A 10723-nucleotide genomic window follows, 5' to 3' on the forward strand; every position below is an offset into this window, starting at 1 on the left:
TGAATGTAGGAGGGAGAGAAGAGCTGTGTGGGCGTCATTGGGGGTGCCCATGTGTGCCATCACAGGCACAGGTACAGAGTTGTCAGGGACCCCTACATTGCACTAAAGAAACCCAAAGGCTATCAGAGCATAGAGGGCTTTAAGCTGGATTCTTATTCAAGACAGGATGCAGCTGACAGATAAGACTTGCCCAGGTGCTTTCTATAGAGACGTATAAAGCATGAAGAACAAGTTTCAGCTGAAATGCTGTCAAGAAAACACAAGCAGATGGTTGGGCATCTTCTGTAGAACTCCCTCATTGAAAGGGTCTATATCAGAGCACCGCTTGCTTCTCAAAAGGCCAAGCAAACATTTTACAGCAGGCCAAATCTTCTCTGGGTTCAAAGTCAGGTGGCTGTGAAGGATACAATGGAAAAATTAAATCAGTTTGCCACCAACACCACCACAATGATGTGCTATGAGATGAGGCTTATACCATCTTGTTATCATCATGCTTCTTATTGTCTTTAATGTTCTAGCAAATCTGACTGTATCCTACAGTGCATGAAAGAATGAATGGGAGAGATCATGAAGCAACCACGAGGAACTGTCATTGTCACTTTACTGCAGGTATGCATGAGAAAAGTGGCATCTTTGTCTGGCTTGTATGTCTTACTACTACTGTGCAAATCTGAATAAACTTCCAAAATGGTCAGTATATGTCTCTGGAAGAAGTATATGTCATATAATACTCATATTTGATGAGTATTAAATATGAAATAATATTACATTGTGTTTGCAATGTATAAAATCACCAAGATCCCAATGAATCTGTTGTAGCAGGTGAATGCCAATTATTCTTTCTATGAAATGACATTTAACATTCAGGAATTCCCCACAAATTTTCACAGGTGGGGAAACAGTGACCTTGGTTATAAGAGATTATTTTACAAGTGCCTATATTTGTTGTACTTGGTATATATCTGTGTATGTGTAAGAAAAAGGGAGAGATATTTTCTTTCTTTAAGCATCTTTTATTTTCTGACATTATTTTTCCTCTTTGCAAGTTTGCTATCTATCCCACAGAGGACTAGAAAAATCTTTGATTCAGATCTAATAAAGTATGTTTTCTTCTGAAGATTGACTGAATAATTGTGAACTCTAAGTGTACTATTATATTCTTTGCAATTATCAAAGTTGCTATGATTACTTCTACTCCTACTTCAAGTTCCTAGAGAAAATCATTAGATGCTAGGTATTAGAAAACCATGGTTGAAGGATGCTGTGAGTACCCTTGGCCATTCAGATCAGGGGCAAAATTCATCAATATGTCCACTGGTAATTTGTGGTGTGCTATCAGAGCATTTAATCAGCCAAGTGAGGGCCCATTGAATTCAGCTTGCTCTACAAGACTCATTAAAATGACAGTGTTGAACTAGCATCTAGAGAGAGTATTTTCATACAAAATGTTGCTTGTGGTTCCAGCTTTGCTATTGCTTCCTTCAGTGGCAAGCAGTTATACAATGAGATGTCCCATCTCCAACCATCTTCACATCCATCACAAATATTACAAGCCTTGAGAACTCATCATTGCCGGGATAATTTCTCAGATCTACACATTCTCAAATCCTATAACCTTTGAAATATACCCTTCTCAGGAACCTGCTGATGATCATTTGTATGTTTTTCCCCCTTAGGCATAGCCTACTTCTGTCAAGATAAGGGTCTCATGCTTTCTGGCTTCATTGCAATTTGACGACTACTGCAATTAGATTGCGAAGTCTCTTCTATCAACAGTCCAATGTTCTCAGTGTTCCAGCACAACACTACACTTTAGCTAAGCTATTTTACAGCTGGCAGAAGGTTTTAGTGTTGTAAGGGAACCCTGACAGCATGCTTGCTGTATTTTATGTCCAGTATCAGGACTGTAACACTTGCTGAGAAAAGGAGTGGGAAAGTTCTCCAGCGTGCATTGCTCTAAGATTTGAAGATGTTCACTTGGCTGTTTTAAGAGCAGAACACTGGACTATTGTGTGCTTATTGTAGATCTGGCTACCAATAAGGACAAATAGCAACATTCCTTGTCCCAATAAATTCTGTTCAGTCAAGAAAAAGAAAGAAATGATATTTTAAGCTCCACTTCTACTGGCAACCTTTCCTCTCTCTGAGTATTCAACTATTTCCTACTGCCTGTACATCCCCTTTTGCCATTTTTGAAGGACAAACAAAGAATCTTGGGATGATTTCAAATGTATTTTGAATGACAGCACAGTTGTTAGTACTACATTTTGCTGTGGAATATTTGGAATGTTTTTGAGTCATAGATTGAAAGGAAGAGGCTCAAAATTAAGCTTGCAATGGAGAAAGAGGGTAGGAGGTTATCACACAAGGCTTTATGTTGAGCTGTTTGAGAGATATAAAATAAAACACTGAAATAAATGGAATTGTAAAGCATGTGTATCTCATTGCAGGGTTTTTATCCAGAACTACCAGCACATCCTGGCCTTTGTATTTGCTGTCAAGGATATAAATGAAAATTCCTGGCTGGTACCCAATCTCACTCTAGGTTTCCATATCTCTAATAACAATTTCTTTGCAAGGTGGACCTATCTTGCTGCCATGGAATTTCTCTCCACCCAGAATGGATTCATCCCAAACTACAAGTGTGACATCCGGAACAATGCAGTGGCAGTCATTGGTGGTCCCAATTCTGATGTTTGCTACTTCATGGCAACTATTCTGTACAATTAAAAGACTCCACAGGTCAGTTGCTCACACAATGCCTTCTTATTCAGTCTTGAACTGAGTAATGCCATCTTCTCATTTTCTCTATTTCTCTAGCTTATATATGGCTCTGCTCCAGTAATAAATAACAAGACCCAAGGAGCATTCTCCCATCAAATGTTCCCAAATGGGAATATCCAGTATAATGGGATAGTCCAGTTGCTACTGCTTTTTGTATGGACATGGATTGGGCTTATTTTCATAGATGATTTCAGTGGAGAGAGATTGCTGTGGGAGGTGGTTCCCTGGTTTTCTCAGAGTGGAATCTGTTTTGACTTCATTCAAAAGTTACCAATAATGAGTTTTTCCAGTGGCATCCCTGAACTGGTGAGAGAAGGGCTGGAGACACACAAAATAGTTTCCAGAAGCACTGCCACAGCTGTTGTTCTACATGTGGAAATTCAGACTATTATTTTTTTGAGACTCTTCCTTCAGGTCTCAGAATTTGAGGAGATAGCAATGAAGACAAAAGGTAAAGTCTGTATTATGACAGCACAGATGGATTACTTTCTTTTCAAAGAAGCTGGGATATAAATTTCCTTCATGGTACTCTGTCCTTCACAATTCATGCAACAGATGTGCTTGGATTCCACACATTTCTTCAGAGCAGGAGCCCAATGAGGGAAAAAGAAGATGGGTTTTTGAGGATCTTCTGGCAAGAGGTATTTAGCTGTTGGTTTCCCACCAGTGAGGCAGAAAGCAAAATGGAAGAAACCTGCACTGGAGAGGAGAAGCTGGAGACACTTCCAGAGTCTGTTTTTGAAATGAACATGATTCCCCACAGTTACAGTATTACAATGCAGTCTATGCAGTGGCACATTCCTTACAATTTGTGCTGTCATCAAAATCCAAGCACAAGTTGAGGTGGAATGAGGGAAGAGGGAAGTATTGGAAAGAGCAGACATGGCGGGTAAGATCCTGAGGACCAGGAATGGTCAACCCATGTTTTGATTGGGTCTTGTGCTTACTTTCTGAAACCAGAAGCAAAAAAGTGAGGCCCTATTCCTTGTTGTGCCACCCTCCATGGTAGAAGAAGGATGTGTGTTGACACATTCAGAATAGCCATTTGTTACAAGGGTTATTCTGACATTTCATTGAATATGCATTCACAGTCTAGGTGTTCTGATTGAAAAGCCTGAAATGATCCTGCACAGGCATTCCAATCACAAAACGCTTTCCATGCGAAGGGAGGAAACTGATCCATTGGCTTAATTCCTGTTTTACTAAAAATGCAAAAGATAATGCATTAAAAGCTGATAGTTGTCTTACTTTCAGTTGACTCCATATTCTCAACATTTTCTCTTTGATGGTTTGTTTTTACTTTAGCTCCATCATTATATTAAAAGCATTTCATTTAGCAACAGTGAGGGAGAAACAGTTTCATTTGATGAAAATGGAGAATTAGAAACTGGACTAGATACCATCAGCTGGGTCACGTTCCCAAACCAGTCTTTTCTGAGAGTCAAGGTTGGAATGATAGACCCCAAGGCTCCCACTGGCCAAACATTCACTATTTCTATGGAAAAAATTGCATGGCCCACTGCATTTAACCAGGTAGGGTCTGTAAATATATTGAGACACCTAACCTTTGTTTCCCTGTTTTTCAGAAAGTGGTTCACACAATAATTTCTAAGAAACCAAAAAGTAAACATACCAAGCTATCTTATACTCAACAAATTCCCACCTGGTGTGGTAATATAAATCAGGATAATTGAACAATTGATGTTTGCAATGGCCAGGGTTTTCCAAACAACACCTCCGTTTTCATCCCGTATGTGATTTTAAGTCGTGTTCTTTATGTGCAGTTCTTCCTGGAAGGAGAGACTTGCCCAAATCAAGCTGTGACCCAATGGGTGATTTGTGCCCTGACTTCAGTTCTTCCTATATTTCTAATTTGTACACATTCTTACGTAAACTTAAATGGGACTGATTCGGTTGGCTGAAAATGTTTTCAGGGATCCAGAAATGATTGTGAATTAAACTGGGAAACTTGAAAGAGATCTACTTGGACACATGTTCAATATTTTGGAGCATTTCTGGAAAACACATGTTCTCACTCAAATTAAGAGTTTTGAATAGGCAGGATTACATATTTTGTGTGCAAAAATGAAATTTTCATGTATCCCTTGATATATGTGCCTAAGGCTGTAATCCTATGCATAGTTGCAACTGCAGCTTATTCGGCACAAACAGGATGCTTTTGGAAACAGAGCTGTTACTGACTATGTGGTTTGCATAAACATTCCCATGTTTGAGCAACATTCCACCTTTGTGCAAAGTTCTTCCATTCCATTTAGTGAGGAAGATGTGTGTGCAGACCAAATTTGGAATCAAGAATAGGATGAATCCAAACATGCATTCATAAATTTGTGAGTCTTTGGAGCAGATGAATGATCACACTTATTGAGAGAGTTCTAAACATGGAACGTTTGCACATTTAGGTAGGTGGGGAAAATAATGCACAGCTGCAGGTGTCGGGACTTTTTTCTATTTAAATATCAATGAGAATGTACCGAAATTTGCCCATTATCAAATGAACAAAATCTCTAGCAATCAGCTCCAGCAGTCCTTTGCATATCAAACACTGCCTTTTTCTCTGCCAACAAGATACTTCGTTACTGTTCATTTACTAGTGATATGCAAATATCTAACGTATTTCCCAGACATTTAAATATGTTCATTTTTTATTTCCAGACAGGTACAACCCTTTTCCATGTGTAATGGAAACTGCCATCCAGGTTCTATTAGGACAAAAAAGGAAGGGAAGCCATTTTGCTGCTTTGATTGCCTCCCATGTCCAGAGGGGAAGATTTCAAACCAGAATTGTAAGTCACTTTGTCCACAAATTCTGCTGATTGTTTCCTAACCTGCTTGCATCAGGCTACAGACACACCAATTTCCCTGGAATCTTCATCAGAACTCTGTGGTGCTAGAATTGCTTTGGTTGCTAGGAAGTTGCACTGCTGATTATTAATAAAGTACTAGTAGTAGTAGTGATAGTAGCCCAAATAAATGAACTTTCAATGTCTCCATTAGTAGTAGTGATAATAGCCCAAATATATGCATTCAGGAGGTCTGCATACTCTAGGACTCATTTCTTCACCCCCCCTTTTCTCCATACTGTATTGACCATGGAACTTAGTGAATTCTTCTACATCTTGTTTTGTTTATATAATTTATCCTATTGGAAAAGCATTTACTGAATCAGAACTAAGGTTCCCCTTAGACTGATGAGTTGCATTGTTCCTGGATAATTTACTGCATATGGTTTCCTACCAACATGACAGCATGCATTGAAACATCATCATGTGCCTTGCATAATGATTCTTGGGCCCTAGCTCTTTGTATTGTTACAAAATATCACAAAAACTTTCCTTTTCCCTGTTTTTTTTCCAGACACAGATGCCTGTTCTCAGTGTCCAGAAGATCAGTACTCAAGCTCTGCCCAGGATGTATGCATTCCTAAAATTATAAGCTTCTTGACCTTCAAGGACTGCCTGGGTTTATGTATGACCATTTTTGCTCTTGCTTTTTCTCTGATCACAGCTCTGGTGCTTGGGTTCTTCATTAGGCACAGGGACACTCCCATAGTCAGAGCCAACAACTGGAGCCTCACCTTCACTCTGCTCATCTCTCTTTTGCTCTCATTCCTTTGCACTCTGCTATTCATTGGACAGCCAGCAAGGCTTTCCTGTCTCTTTCACCAAATTGCTTTTAGGATGATATTTTCAGTGGCTGTTTCTTGTATCTTGGCCAAAACTATCATAGTGATTCTGGCTTTTATGGCCACCAAGCCTAGTTCCAGAATGAGGAAGTGGGTAAGAAAAAGGTTAGCAACTGACATAGTTATTTCCTGTTCCTCTGTCCAAGGCTCTATTTGCATTGTGTGGCTAGCAATCTTTCCCCTATTTCCAGACTTGGATATGCACTCAATGGCTGAGGAAATTAACCTGGAATGTAATGAAGTTTCCACTGTTATGTTCTGCAGTGTACTTGGCTTTATGGGACTGCTGGCCCTTATCAGCTTCACTGTGGCTTTCCTGGCCAGGAAATTACCTGATAGTTTTAATGAGGCCAAGTTCATCACCTTCAGCATGTTGGTCTTTTGCAGTGTTTGGCTGGCTTTTGTTCCAACCTACCTCAGCCCCAAAGGGAAATATATGGTGACTATGGAGATCTTCTCCATCCTGGCTTCCAGTTTTGGGTTACTGAGCTGCATCTTTTTTCCAAAATGCTTTATCATGTTGCTTTGTCCTCATCTAAATAATTGGAAGCAGCTAACAATAAGAAAACATTCTACAAGATAAAACTCTGTACCCCCAATCCAACTAAATTTGTCCATCATTCATTTGTAGTGTAATAATGGACCTTCAATTACTTGTGGATAACTGGTTTCAGTGAGTCTTGAAGTTATTTTTGAATGGCACTGGAGTTACAGCTGCCAGTTTCTCCTTTGAATGGCACTAGAGTTACAGTTACATTTTCTCCTTGGAACTCACCAGTGTGACCCCTTCTTCAGCATAATTAGCATCACTCCCATTCCGCTGAATCTGCTACTAAAACTGATTGGTTGAATTGCAGGAAAAGAGATCACATGTTGTTTTGGGGATGGTGGGGGTAGAGGGGGTGGTGGGGATAGAGCTGTTTTTAACTCAAGGATTGAAATCCATTTTAGAGAAACCCTTGTGGGAGGTGCTTTCCAATGGTGTATCGGGTGCAAGACAAAAAGGAGGTGCATTAATAAAATACAAAAGGAAGCTGAAAAAGCAAAGTACAGCAAAGCAAAGCAAAGCAAATGTTATTTTAGGTAACATTTCTTGCTACCAATAATTAAGCATTAGAAAACATCTTTCAATCTTTTAAAAAGTGGGTGAGTAGAGATTTCTGACAAACCTGCAAACAACTGAATAATCTGTGGTTAGGTTAAGGAGACTGAAGGAACAGGGAAGAAATGATGTCTTTGAATGGAGATTGGAATCTACACTGGGACCCCCAGAGTGTTGGATCTAGTCCTAATTGTGCATATCTGTTTCAAAGCAAGCATTCAGAGTGCACACTGCTTCTTCTAAATTTTAAATCTGCACTTCTTCAGAGCTTCTGGGAGTGCCCTTAAAAACAGGTTTCATTTAAAGAGGAAAAATATAGGGGTTCTGCAGCTGTACTGCTAGAAGGACATGACTACATCAAGGGCTGGTCTGTGGGGCAGGGACCTCAGGCTTGCAAACTGTGTGTTGTTCACCCAGGACTTATATTATTTTCTGTGTTATTTCTAATGTCAGCTTACTTCTCTCTGAGAAGAGAGAATCTGCTATGGGCAACCAAATTACCAACTAAAACATGTTGAAAACCAATTTGTCATGGTTTCTTTTTGGAAAGAGATTCTTGGCCACGTCATACTTAATAGTAAGCCCATTCTGCATATGAAAGTTATTCCAGTTTACCCCTTCATAAAATTGATTGAAGTTTCTCCCTCATTTTCAAGAGGCAGGGTGGACCCACAAAAGAAATGTTATTCAGGGGCTAAGTCTTTTATTAGAAAGAGCTGAGTTGCTGAAATTGCAAGTGAAATGAAGAATACTAATTCCTAACCAATGACTTCATTGTTAGTACTATTGGTATGCTACTCAGAGTAACATAAAACAGAAAGAAGGGGGCAAGCCATTTCATCAAAATGCCTTAGAGTGTCTCCAAGCATAAGATAAATGGTATATTTTTTGCACAGTATTCATTTGAGGTTTTCATCAAATAAACCTGCCTGTGCACCTTCTATGGCCTATGCTTGTCCTGCATTGATTTTTGAGACATGTCCATGTTAATACCTGGAACGTCCATATGGAACTAAAACCTCACCTCACACTCAATATAAATTGTAGTGCAAAATATGCTATCACTTGTATGATGTGCTTTCAGCTCAAATACCATTGAACGAAACAGGGGTGGAAATGCTTCAGAGCTTGACAGAACTACTTCTTTAGTTGTTATAGTTGTTGCATCAAACTTTATAGTTATCAATACATGCAGCATCTCAGTAACCATTTGCTTGTAGTCTGATTTGCTCTGTGTCCATTTTATACCTACTGGCCAAAATCACCATTGCATTTCTTGCTTTCATGGCCAATGAGCCAGGGTACAAGATAAGGAAACAGGTGGGAAAATCGTTGGCAAACTACATTGTGCATTTAAGCCCCCCAATTCAAGCCATTGCATAACACTCCATCGTCTTTTCCCCAATTTGTTTTTCTGTATTGAGGGGAAAGTCTGACATGGATCTCAGCTGGAGGACCTCTCCAACCAATAAGTTGAAAACATCCCTCAAGAAGTATTAGAAGCACTAACAAAACAAATACCAAAAAGAAAAAAAAAATATAACACAAAAAGGGAGATAATCCTAAACTTGGAAAAAGACAGCAATTGTCTCTATATATGTTCATTCAAGAGTGGCATCTATATGCTATTGATACAAATGGATCTGGTTCAACATGTGATTTTGACTATTTTTACACTGAGATAATTTTGGGTGCTTCCCTTATTACTTAACCATCTACTTAACACATTTTGAAGAATGATTCTACTACGGATAAATAACATAAACTGTAGGTATTCCATGTGGAACAGATACTTGGGAAACATGAGTTATACTGTGACAGTGGAAGTTTCCCTTCAAATTTCCACTCTCAGGAATTTTAAAAGCACAAAATATTCAAATAGGTTCTGGGATTTATTGTTGATTATATTGGTTTCACATTATGCTCTCTCTCTCTCTTTCTCCCTCTCTCTCTCCCTCTCTTTCTCTCTCTCTCTCTCTCTCTATATATATATATATATGCACATGTGCACACACACACACACTTTGGGTATTAGAGACTTAACAAATGAATAGAATGAAATGAAATTATTACTTACTATTACTCCAATCTGGAGTTAATTCCATCTTGATGAATATATATCTTGCAGCATAAGTTTTTGTTATGCCAACTGCATAGCCTCTACTTGAAGGATAGCTTTTTGTTTGTGTTAGTGTGTGTATGGTCGGGGTATGGATTGGAGCTGTTGCACATGAAGGGGGTGCATTTATACTACCCATCCACTCCTTGGAGTCTATATGTTTGTGAATGGATCCCTCTCCCAACTCCTTTTAAAGTCCCATGGAACTTGATGAAATGTTGGGTTGACATGGTGGTAGATAGGAGCTGTCATATCTGTATGAAACGGAGAAGCTCCACTTGAACTAGAATGCAAGCAGATAACTGGAATTTTACATAAAGTAAGGTTCCACTATTTCAATCAAACCCTGATGGAAAGTGGAAGGAAAAAGGAAGCATCCGGTTCATCTTGGATCATCTCTAGGGGATGAAGATGTTTTAGAGTGGCCATATGGTAGTGCATAAGTCATGGGTATATGGTGAAAAATAATAACCAGGCAAAGAGGCCAATAATACACAGCAGAAGAGCTTCATGAAAGAAACATTTGAGGAGGGACACCATGTATGGATCTAGATAGAACTTTCTGAACAACGTGAAAAAGTTCAAGTGAGTGGTTTTAAAAGAAAAATTAGATAAAGTGGCCAATATGGATGTGTGGATTGTATTTAATTGAATCCACCTGTGTTTTGCCAATTTTCTGGTAGCAGTCTTCATTTTTCACTACTATATGCCAACTGCACCTGGCAGCCTACGCCGGAGGAGGGCCGCCTCCTCGCCGTGTAAGACTGCGCCGCGCTGGAGGGGAGCCACTGCCTTGCCGCGTAAGACCGCGCCGCGCTGCCATCCACCGCGCACTTGGCTGCTCCACCATGCCCCAGCACCTGTGGCAGGCGTGCTTCAGACGAGGCGGGGCGACGCAGGGCCGGCGTCTACAAAGCCCGTGGGAGGAGCACGCCAACAGCAGCACCAACTGTGCCTGGCAGCCTACGCCGAAGGAGGGCCGCCTCCTCGCCGTGTAAGACTGCGCCACGCCGGA

The 10723-nt window shown here is 39.9% G+C and overlaps 1 pseudogene; it reads left to right on the forward strand.

Moving 5' to 3' along the window:
- The first annotated feature begins 2579 nt into the window (after positions 1-2579).
- On the forward strand, positions 2580-7070 carry LOC123028527 (annotated as a pseudogene).
- Positions 7071-10723: the final 3653 nt, after the last annotated feature.

This window comes from Varanus komodoensis, unplaced genomic scaffold (genome assembly GCF_004798865.1).
Source record: "Varanus komodoensis strain SLA01 unplaced genomic scaffold, ASM479886v1 scaffold371, whole genome shotgun sequence".
Classification (NCBI taxonomy): Eukaryota; Metazoa; Chordata; class Lepidosauria; order Squamata; family Varanidae; genus Varanus; species Varanus komodoensis.